We start from the raw sequence: 12,421 nt of genomic DNA on the forward strand, positions 1-12,421 counted from the left end.
ACCTTTAGCCAGATGGGTCACCTTCCATCCAAACACATGCATCAATGAAACAAACAAAAACTGATTGGAATATGTCAAACACCGATGTCACTGTCAGGACGGGACTGACATCCTATGTCAACGTTGTCATGAACTACAGGAACTGAAACAACATCCTTTCCAAGACCTCTCTGTGTAACACTTCAGCTCTGTTTCTAAATGTACATGTCTCCTGTAGTTCCCGTACTCATATCGTAACCAGACGTAACGCTCCCTAACATTCCTGGATACACCGGTACCGGTCTGTAGTCGTCTGTTCTACAGCTAGGGGTGTCTGGAAGCAATTGTTCTTTTCTAAATATAGTCGCCCCAGCTGTTAGCCTGTCTTTCCTCACCCCTGCTGCAGTGCGATGTTATGGCAGCTGTTTTCATAATTATGTATTAAGTGAGGGAGTGAGTTGAGTTTTACTCCGCACTCAGCAATATTCCAGCTATATGGTGCCGGTCTGTAAATAATCAAGTCCAGATAATCCAGTGATCAATAGTATGAGCATCGATCTGTGCAACTGGGAACCGATGTCATGCGTCAACCAAGTCAGCCAGCCTGACCACCCGATCCCGTCAATCGCCTTTTATGGCAAGCATGGGTTCCTGAAGGCCCATTCCACCCGGACCTTCACGGATTCATATGTATTAAGAAATTAATGATATTTTCAATTGTTTTCATGACATCTGTATTCTACTTAAAGACATGTATAATAGTTATAAGGTATCAATAAATAATTGAAGGTATCGTTAATTAGTTTCTGATATTACTGACACCGTGATGTTTCTAAATGTGCTTAAGATATCAATAAAACAAGTTAAAAACGGCTAACTATATCTATCAGATGTACCTAAAAAAGTGCAACATATCTCCGATTCAAGATATCTCCAAAATGACATAGGATGTCAATGATTTCTCAATACATTATATCAGTTTAAAACAATAATTACAAGATAATTCATTCAATTAAAGATAATCTGTCAGGATATTGATTATCTTCATTCGAGATATCTTTAATCCATTTCACGATATCTTCAATTGAAGACGTCTTAAATTCAAGATATCTCTATTTTCATTGCAGATATCTGTAAACAATGTACGATACCAGCATTTTCAAGTGTGAAAACGGCTTGCCACACATCATATGAACACCCCACTATTGTGTTGTTTTACAGATATGCCTACTACAGAATGTTGTATTAGCAATAACATACCCACTATTGTATTGTTTCAATACTCAACTCCAATGTGTAATACTTTGCCTTGCATTCAGATGTTGCGGTGAATGTATTGCCTAGAAGTTGTTAAGTGCTGTACCCCAGCCAGTGTATTGTATCTATTAGTGTGCCATTCTACTTTACACAGTCCTCTCAAACACAAAACTTTTAACAGACAATTCAAGCTGTTGTCGACAGCTGAATCATGCAGTTACAGCTGCCATGATGGGCCACAGGTGAGCAGGATCCATGCCGTGTGAAAATAATCAAGTAAGTGATCACCAAACTTAAACTTGCCAGTGGCAAAAAGGAACATCACGGCTTTGATATTTGCGAGACATTACCTTTAGTTTAACGTGCCTTCATGAAAAGGATCCTTTGGTGTTTGAGCTCCACACCTGGGAGGCATCCCTGAGTGATGATTCTCTAATTAACAACCCGTTTACAATATTGGAATTACAAAGTCCTGGTTATGTTTGTCCGATTCTTTTTAACTGCATTTACAGTATATGTGTCGGTCGCTTGTTAATTAGCAGTTACCGCTTCTTGTTTATTTACTGTTTTCAGACAGCCGAAGCTAGTACATTCAGTTTTAGGAACATAAAACATACCTCACTGAGAGGAACCGATCCTCGCGGTATCAATCACTGGATTGTCTAGTTCATGGTTCTTGAGGTATCTCGCTGACAGGCTTAACATGCTGAAACTTTCTAAGTGTCGCAATGACCTTGAAAAGTAAGAGGTCACCGACTGGTTCATGCGCCTTCCCTACTTAATGCACGCTCTTGAATATGAATAAAATCCAGTGAACAGGTCTTGATATATCTCGCTGACAAGGGTAAACGTTAAAGTGACCTTGAACTGATGGTCAAGCTCGCCTAATATGACTGGGACCTTTCTCATACTTTGATGAACCGACGTACCCAATATGAAAAGAATCTAGCCCACGGTTGTTAAGATATTGCAATTCGTGCACACGGGTGGGGCCTTATACTAACTATATCCCATGTCTATATCGGGGAATAGTGCCAGTCATTCACCAACATATTCATAGGAACAGGTAAAGAGGTTTCAGTATGCACGTGCATCACGATATCAGCGTCACGCGGGCCGGGTCAGAGCAACCTGGTCACGTGACAGAATGAATGCCAAACGCCATCAAATGAGCAGACGTAATTCTTAGGGTTTCCGCGCAATTTGGAAAAGGGGTCAGACCACAGGCTCTGCAGTCAATGAGGCTTCGGCAGTGTAATACCAACGCAGGTTGTTTGATATGTTAGAAATTAAAGTCTGTTTCACATTCTGAAAGATCTGAGTCAGATCCAGTAAAGACTAGGAAATCTACTATTGACAGAGCTAGTACAGTGTAATGAGGGTATGTTCTACATCGCCCAAACTGTATCACTGTAAGATACGCGTGTTTGAGTGCGTCAGTCTGTGTTAATTAATTGCGGACTCAGCAACAATTTCCTGCGAAATGAACAGGGGCTCCTTTCACGAAGCACCCTTTACTAAGGTTAACCTTGACTCCCACTCTTTAACATGTCACTAAGGTTACCTCAGACTTGGGTAACCATAGTGCAGTGGTAAAGAATAGGAGTTAAGGTTAACCTTAGTTAAGGTTGCTCTACCCCATGTCCTCAATATTCGAGTCTACACCAGACAACCCACTCAGGGCTAAGACCGCTCTGTACGTCACCTTGACCACCAGGGTGTCCGTAGGTCACTAAGGTAAACTTAGTACAATGTTAAAGAATGAGCGTTAAGGTGAACCTTAGTAAAGGTTGCTTCATGAAAGGAGCCCAAGAGAAAATTTGGTAGTTTCATTTTTTATAACGCACAATTCCCCTGGGCTCCCATGTACATTAAAATCCATTTAGTAAAAGATATGGGAAAGCTACAGACAAAACGGAAGAGACAAAATACTGTTTTTGGCGTGGACTCGGCTTTGAACAGTATATGCGCCAGTTACAGCACACAGATTCCAGTGGGAGGCAGCCCAGTGATACGGTTCTCAGACATGTACTTCTATCTACAGTGTAATGTGGTGAAACGAGCATCAGGGATTTGCACCAGAGTTTCCTGACGTAGTACTACACGGTGACACACACACATACGTGCCAACTTCATGTCCGAGAAATACATCCCAGTACAACTCACATCTTGCCAAGCAGCAAGTCTGTCTCTCTCTCTTGCAAGACCAGAGAGATTGTGGTCAATACTTCAATCTCGCGGCAGACAGATTGGGAATTATTGACTCAGTTAAACACCGTTCAATCACTCAACATTTCAATCAAGGCGCACTTCCTTATATCTCCCAGATGAATTATCTGAACTAGATTGACCAAAAAGGCAAATTAAAGTGTCCCTGTACCACTGAAAACAGCTTCTTTCGTTAAAGCCTGTTCCAGTTCTCACAGGACAGACGTTAACAGCTTTTGCCTGCTCAGTCAGACTCTGACCTGGTTCCCCGGGTTTGCTGCGCCCATGCTTTTGGAACGTTTCAGGGAGCGAGTGGTTTTACGCCACTTCTAGCAATATTCCAGTAATGTCCCGGAGGTGGACACCGGATATGGGCTTCACACATTGCTTCCACTGGGGAACCGAAACCGGACCTTAGGTTCTGGATTCTACAGGCTCTGCGCTCACTGTAACGCCCTGAATAATCATTACTGGAAAATATCATGGTTTAAAGCAGGGAAACAAGCTGTTTCAGTGTAGAAGCCTGAACATCTGATAACATCCCATTAAGGTTCTTTTTCAAATTGACCCGTAAAGGTCCGGGTTAGAATAGATCTTCAGTAGGCTGTGCTTGTGGCAAGAGGTGTGTTATGGGTGGTCAGGCTCGCTGACCTGGTTGACGCATGCCATCTGTTCCCATGTGCGCAGATTGCTGACCATGCTGTTGATCACTCGATTGTCTTTTCCAGACTCGATTATTTACAGACCGCCGCTATATAGTTGGAATATTACTGAAACTAAACCCACTCATGCTTTCAAATATAGTTGTAAATGTTTCACGACGAACTTGGATATATTCCAAGAACGTAAGGATTCTAGATCACGCTCATTTGTACATTTTATGCCGCATTTTGAATAAAGGAGAACAGCTTCAGACAGTGTATCCATGCAGGGAACTGAACCCAGATCTTAGCGCGATGAACCATCGCTTCACTCCACCTGTTAACCATCTGCACTACACACGTATCAACATCACTAAGGAAAGTGTCGATGTTACCTAACTTTAGGACTTCATTTGGAATATTAGCAGAACAGTCTGACAAGGGTCCACAACGTCCAAATTCTTCACATTCCTGGACTACTACTGGCTACTAATTTAAGATTATTGTCTTTACCTGAAAAAAGGGTGGATTTCCTTTTATTCCACTATCTGTACAAACATCCAAGATTCTCGCTCCCTTGTGAGTATGAATAATGTAGTTAACATACATTCTGATTTCATTTAAGAATCAAACCAGGCTCTTTGGAACTATAATGCAAAACTGATCCCAAGCAGCTGATACCTTAACAGACACGCAAGAAACAATTACAAGCATACTTTGTTCGCTGTAACAATAATAGCGATATCGCGCCTATATGATGGTGGTCTGTAAATAATTAATCTTGCGTCCAGATAATCCAGTGGTCGATATCATGAGCATCGGTCTACACAACTGGAATACTATGACGTGTCAACTGCGTCAGCGAGCTTGACCACCTGATCCCGTTATACATGTAGTCACCTCTTATGACGAGCAGAGGTTGCTAAAGTCCAATAAATTATAATTGTAACATGGATCTTCGCAGGTAATACAAGCTTCTCAACGGATGGATAATGGATAGTATAGTTAGGTCATTGTTCATTGTGACAAAGTAATTTGAGATTTGTCTGTCACGTTAAAACGACTGAAAAGATCAAAACCACCCACCTTCATTGTGACTAAAGATGACTTATAACAGTAAGCCAGAGACATGACAGCAGGTTACGTGACGTCAGTTTGAGACATTTGAACCAAAGAAGCCAAGGTTTGGTGCTGACAAACCTTGAAACAAAACTTGGACAAACCTAGATTCGAACCGACAGTAGTGGGTTTGCAAGGACGTAACTCTTCATAACGAGTGAGTGGGTTCAGTTTTACGCCGCTTGAACAATATTCCAACAAATATCACAGCGAGGACACCACAAATGGGCTTCACTCATGATGTTAATCGAACCAGAGTCTTCGGCGAGACGCTTCATACTAGGCTACACCACCGCTCTCTGCACGACAGATTGCGGCGACGTACAGACCCTCATGACACGAACTTCAGGATTGGTATATTGAGATAGGCGGTCAGGCGCTAAATGGGTCTGCTCGGGCTTTACAACACTAGCATAGGTTTTCTGAAAGTACTTTCAAATACCCTTGAAGTGAACGGAATTTATTTAAATTTCGTAGAGCTGTTCATTTAACATCCTCGATATCTCCACGGTATACGTTCCGATAAGTCTCCACTATACCCTGGACGCATCTACGGCTCTGCCCGATAAATTTATTACCTCCCTTGACTGTCTTTTGATCCAATCAGGTGTCTACGCTGGGAAGTTGAGCGAACCAATCACAACTCACTTTCGTTTTTTGAATTATCTAACCGATTATACTTGGCAACAGAAACCATGCAGAGGTTCCCTGGAAGAGGTAGAAGGCGTTCTTGCATATGTTGTTTTAAAGTTTCGGACCTGTCAATTTGTTTGTATGATTTCCCTAAAATCTTGGACGCACTGCGAGCAAACCTTCTCAGTTGCGACAGCTACCTTTGTTGACACTGGCAAGCTCGGTTATAACGGCGGCCTAGCTGATTGGCTACTGTGAGAAGGCGGAGCCAACAAAGGGAGGTAATAAGTTTATCGGGCAGAGCTGTAGATGCGTCCAGGGTATAGTGGAGACTTATCGGAACGTATACCCTGGAGATATCGAGGATGTTCATTTAAGAGCGAGCTCAGTTTTAAGCCGCACTAAGCAATATTTCAGCTATATGGCGGTGGTCTGTAAATAATCGAGTCTGGACCAGACAATCCAGTGATCAACAACATCAGCATGGATCTACGCAAATGGAAACCAATGAAACATGTTAACCAAGTCAGTCAGCCTGACCATCCGATCCCGTTAGTCGCCTCATACGACGAGCATAGACGCCTTTTATAGCAAGCATGGGCTGCTGAAGGCCTATTCTACCACGCGCCTTCACGGGTCTGATGCGAAGAATTTTCTCCAATGCGATTTTACGGTAAACCCACTCTTGGAAAAGAGCATCTCAGAAATTTCGATTAAGTTGAAGGAATCACTCAGCAATACTCCAGCTTCATGACTGCGGCCTGTAAACAATCAAGTCTGGACTAGACAATCCTGTGATCAACAACATGACCATCGATCTACGCAACTGGGTTACCTTATTCAGCGCGCCCGACCACCCGATCGTGTTACTTGCCCCTTACGACAAGCATGGGTTGCAGAAGGCCAAGTTTAACGTTTGTTCACGGGTACAAATGAAGCAGGGTACAGTACAGAATTTCTGGCTGTTCGATTTATCATGCTTCACTGTTCATAAGCCTCCTGGTAAGGACGTTTTAAATCTGTACATTGAAGACATTTGCGGTTCGTAACTGTTAGTTATCAGATCGGTCACATTCCTGAAATACTGTCGGGGGGAAATTTGTGTCTGAGGGGAGAAACAAAAACATTGTGGCGTCCTTAGATTCAGCTTCAGGCTCATCTTTCTCAACCAAGCACCAAGATTCCCCTCAGCCTAACACCCCCTCCCCGTTTCCCCTCTTAACATCAGATACCATCTTGTTTCTGTCATCGACATACAGGAGGCGTGGCGTGGATATTCCTCTTCTCCGGGGGAAAATTTCGGGATGCACACATAATAATATGACTTATTATGCAACGGTCCAAACTACAGTCACACTATTCGCATATTATGAGAGTGTTATACATCACGACAGCTACCCCCCTCCAAACCCCTGTCTATCAGTCACGTGATCTGACATCGTGCGCTGAAAGGGGCTTTATCATCCACAGACGGAATCGATTGCAAGATTGCTCATATCTCAAATTCTGTCAATAACTTGGGTGGGGAACTGCTTTTGTTGCCGCCACGAACCTAGGATTTGTTTGGGTAACTAAACTCCAGCCCGCCATCTCTGTCCGATTCCTAGGAAGAGGCTGAATACGTCATGTTCAGCCACGAAAGAGTTTAAAGCTAAATGCGTTGCTGCTGTGGATTCGAACCCAGTCGAAAAAATGCTTAACACAATATGGACACAATTCTTATGATAACTCTTTCATGTGCTGGACGAGCCGGTACACTTAGTTGCAGAACATCTAAACAAGTGCATGTACAGTTCGTGGCCAAGGTAGGGTAGCACTTCTTGATGAAACCCGTCGGGGCGAACCGGGATTCGAACCCTTGATCATGTATTTCGGAAGTGTGCAAGGTGGTTCAACTCTGCACAGCAAATTGCCTGAAAAGACCGCGAATTGACATGCAAGATACAATTATTACTTCCAATTTTTTAAACTGACTTAAAAATTCTATTCTACTTATTAAAGTGAGCAAGTTTGGTGTGCGTTACGTTTATCAGTATTCTAGAATCGGACCAAACTGGGACATGAGCCACGTGTTTCCGGTGTAACCAAGGGACGCAACTCTGTACCGTGAAGGACTGGACCATGTGTCCCCTACAATACTCAACATGAACAAACCGACAATAAATGGATGCTTGACCTAAACAGGAGAATACAATTTACAGAATGTCAACTGTATAACCCAGTTGGCCTACTGGATGACGGTCGTTGAAGACCGCTCCACAACCATATGTCTGATATACATGGATGGCAACGATAACAAAAGACTTTCATTGGTCGGTCATATGTTGAGAAGACACCGTATATCAACGACAACGAGGCAGACGGAACTCTTACCGACACATTAGTGCCCATGTGGGAAATTGCACCCTGTCTTCAGTTTGACGAGCGGAGGCTTCAACCACTAAGCTATCTATCTCTACCGGTTAAAATGTCGGAGTGTGCTGAAATTCTGTTCCGTTCCTCCAAGGTTATTATATTCCGTGTACACTAAGTCAATCGTCTAATTAACGAGGGCATGCCTACAGAAACACAATGAACGTTCAAACAACCAGTCATGGCAAGTTGGATACGATCAGCATACAAAGTGTTCCACAAGAAAACCAATACACACGAATGACAAGTGACCAGGTGAGATAAAGCCTGAGCGCCAGATATTAAATAATTCCAGTGCTGACACTCACTACGTAAATGTTCTCCTCATACCTACTTGAGCGTCATCTGTAAGCTCTCTGGTTCCATCAGAAACCAATGGCCTCCTCCAGGAGCGATCCGTAAGCTGGCTGACAGACACGAATTGTGCTTACACTGGTCTCGCCGAGCAAACAGTGGTGCAAAGACCGACGGTCTGATTCTGGCGCAACACGTTTTGCACGGACCACACGTGTTGGTTTATTGTACCATTCGACGAAACAGTAAACATCGTGTATTACGCCAAGGTCCCCGAACACCCAGCGCATTATTTTCACGAATACGCGCTTTCGAGGTCTTTTTGTACCATGAATATTCAACATTCGCAGGAAGCATGCGCAGGTACGCGAACTGTGACCTTTTGTTTCGATGAGAGGCTCCACGCGGAAGGTGCACATGCATTCCGTGGCGCCCGTCGATCACAACTTTTGCTTCGTGCGGATGTTTGGAATGGTCTACAATTTATGTAGGGGGGTTCGGTTGTTCAGGACATGTCCCAACCCGGAATAACATACAGGTTGTGGACAATAGGATGACGTCACAACCGGAGCGATGACACACCGACAATTTTCAGGCGCCAGTGTACATATTACCGTAATACCTTGCAAATTCTAGGCCAGACTTTAAATCACCAAAGTAATTCCAATACCTGTTCGCCCCCAACTATGCGTGTGTGTTCGTTAGCACCATGACCATGCTTGTGTTTCAGGAAGTGGTAAAACGTCTGGAACAGGTGTCACATTTCAGTACGATGGAAGCCCTGTTAAACAAAACCCACTTTACCTGAGACTGCATGGCTTCTGTTAATTTCACTATATAAACTACCGCAGTACAGAGGGAGAGAGTCAGCGCATAGCTTTCAGCAACATTTTAGAATCATCATAATGATAACATAAGTTACCTACCTACCTAGCAGATTCAAATATTTTGAGTTTTGAACTCAAGTTGAGTCGAAAAACAAACGCAGTTTTCTTTGAGAAATGCACTTTGTTGAGTTTTCTCGCACTTCAGTGAAAATTCAAACTTAAGTATGAAAAGACATAAGTTTGTTTGGAGACTTCAGGGCCAGAGCTAGGCTTCTCACGTTTTGTATCTACAGGTGGAATCGAACCGTGACTTCGGCTTGACGAACCAACTCTTTAACCACTTGCCTAAACCATCGCCTCATAACCCCATTGTTTGAACTGGTTAATGAGACTCATGTTTCAGTTTGATTTACAGAAACATGTACAAAAATATGCATTGGGTAAGTTTGTAGATTTGAACTACCTTAAGGTTATTTTGTTTGTTGCTTGACGCCTAAGCTATGACGCTTGGCGCCGTAAGATCCCAGCTGTGTTACGGTCGAACTAAAAGAGGTTAAATGATGATAAAAGTGTGTGTCATTATTAACAAGGGTATTATTAACATAGCATAGAATTTCACAGTAACAGAACAGAGATGAATGACATATCGATTTTGATCATGCGATTCGGGAAAGCAAACAAACCTACACGTCACTGGATGATTCATGACCACATGAGATATTCCCTTCTGTTACACGTGCATGTGTTCTGACATGTGAAACAACGAGCGCGTGCATACAAACGACCTGACAAGTGGTGCGAGCCTTTTGACAGACACGTGGCGAGTGCAAACACGTCATGAACATGGATGTACCTTGACCTTCTAAGTACATATTCAAGATGGCGTCGTTAAACAATAGCTGCAAAGAGCGCATTACGGTGACCTTCGCGTCTAACGCTTGCCACGTACCAGTGCATCACTATATTGTTTGAAAGGTGGAATAATGGCCTTTGTCACCCAGAGCACAACTGCATTTGGACATTTAATACTTCCGCCAGTAGTTTAGGCAATGTGGTCTGACAGAGACATGAGTCAAACAAAACAGCTTAACCTTTAACTAGAAATTACCCTTATCGTTGTTCCAAAATTTCAGAACACATTTGCCTCAGAGACCTCGATATTAACGCTTGACCGTTCACCCCCCACTTCCTTACAACATGTAAATTATATCATTGTCTTACGCAAGTCCTGCCCCACCCCCACATGCTGCCGGTTACTGCAGCCCGACCCCACATTAACCTTACCTGGAAGGAACTCGAGGGTACCGGGTCTCCCTTCCGACCAAGTTCCCTTCCCTCCGACAAAACACGTGATAAAAATACAATATTACCGGTGTGATGTTCTAAATGTTATCGTGTATTTGTAAATGTGTATTTCTAAAAAAGAGTAACATTCAAGTCAAAATCTCAAACGAATTTTTAAACAGTAACATCCTGGCTAATTGAGTGTAATGGCAAACTTTCAGTCTGGGACTTAACAGATACGCAGTCTTCAGTGATAGGAAACTACGGTGTGAGTGGAGTCTTTAACAGATACGGAGTCATCACTGGTAGAAACTACGGTGTGAGTGGAGTCTTTAACAGATACGCAGTCATCACTGGTAGAAACTACGGTGAGAGTGGAGTCTTTAACACATACGCAGTCATCACTGGTAGAAACTACGGTGTGAGTGGAGTCTTTAACAGATACGCAGTCATCACTGGTAGAAACTACGGTGAGAGTGGAGTCTTTAACACATACGCAGTCATCACTGGTAGGATACTACGGTGTGAGTGGAGTCTTTAACACATACGCAGTCATCACTGGTAGAAACTACGGTGTGAGTGGCGTCTTCAACACATACGCAGTCATCACTGGTAGAAACTACGGTGTGAGTGGAATCTTTAACAGATACGCAGTCATCACTGGTAGGAAACTACGGTGGGAGTGTAGTCTTTAACAGATACGCAGTCATCACTGGTAGGAAACTACGGTGAGAGTGGAGTCTTTAACAGATACGCAGTCATCACTGGTAGGAAACTACGGTGTGAGTGGAGTTTTTAACAGATACGCAGTCATCACTGGTAGAAACTACGGTGTGAGTGGAGTCTTTAACAGATACGCAGTCATCACTGGTAGGAAACTACGGTGTGAGTGGAGTCTTTAACACATACGCAGTCATCACTGTTAGAAACTACGGTGTGAGTGGAGTCTTTAACAGATACGCAGTCATCACTGGTAGAAACTATGGTGAGAGTGGAGTCTTTAACAGATACGCAGTCATCACTGGTAGGAAACTACGGTGTGAGTGGAGTCTTTAGCAGATACGCAGTCATCACTGGTAGAAACTACGGTGTGAGTGGAGTCTTTAACAGATACGCAGTCATCACTGGTAGGAAACTACGGTGTGAGTGGAGTCTTTAACAGATACGCAGTCATCACTGGTAGAAACTACGGTGTGAGTGGAGTCTTTAACAGATACGCAGTCATCAGTGGTAGAAACTACGGTGTGAGTGGAGTCTTTAACAGATACAAAGTCATCAATGGTAGGAAACTACGGTGTGAGTGGAGTCTTTCACACATACGCAGTCATCACTGGTAGGAAACTACGGTGTGAGTGGAGTCTTTAACAGATACGCAGTCATCACTGGTAGGATACTGCGGTGAGAGTGGAGTCTTTAACAGATACGCAGTCATCACTGGTAGAAACTACGGTGTGAGTAGAGTCTTTAACACATACGCAGTCATCACTGGTAGGAAACTACGGTGTGAGTGGAGTCTTTAACAGATACGCAGCCATCACTGGTAGGAAACTACGGTGTGAGTAGAATCTTCGTACCGATGTGGGGAATCGAACCCGAGTCTTCGGGGTCACGAGCGAACATTTAACACTTGACCACCCCACAGCCCAAGGATAACTTAAGACAACTCACTCGACCTTCTCATCCAGTAGCCATAAAAATTTCTGCGAACTCATTCTGAACGGGAATCTGGACGGGATTAATTGACATCAATGCCCAGCACAAACTACT

The 12,421-nt window shown here is 43.4% G+C and overlaps 1 protein-coding gene across 3 annotated transcripts in view; it reads right to left on the reverse strand.

Moving 5' to 3' along the window:
* LOC137295777 (uncharacterized) overlaps window positions 1–12,421 on the reverse strand; it is a 46,489-nt gene that overhangs the window by 18,130 nt on the left and 15,938 nt on the right. The window contains exon 1 of one of the 3 annotated variants that reach the window (XM_067827319.1): window positions 8,580–8,686. The exons of 1 other annotated variant lie outside the window; for it this stretch is intronic. The gene's annotated coding sequence lies outside the window, so the exon portion shown is untranslated. Of the gene's footprint in view, window positions 1–8,579; window positions 8,704–12,421 lie in introns of those variants that run through there. One more of the 3 variants, XM_067827318.1, reaches the window with a different exon arrangement.

The sequence above is a fragment of the Haliotis asinina genome, chromosome 9 (assembly GCF_037392515.1).
Source record: "Haliotis asinina isolate JCU_RB_2024 chromosome 9, JCU_Hal_asi_v2, whole genome shotgun sequence".
Lineage (NCBI taxonomy): Eukaryota > Metazoa > Mollusca > Gastropoda > Lepetellida > Haliotidae > Haliotis > Haliotis asinina.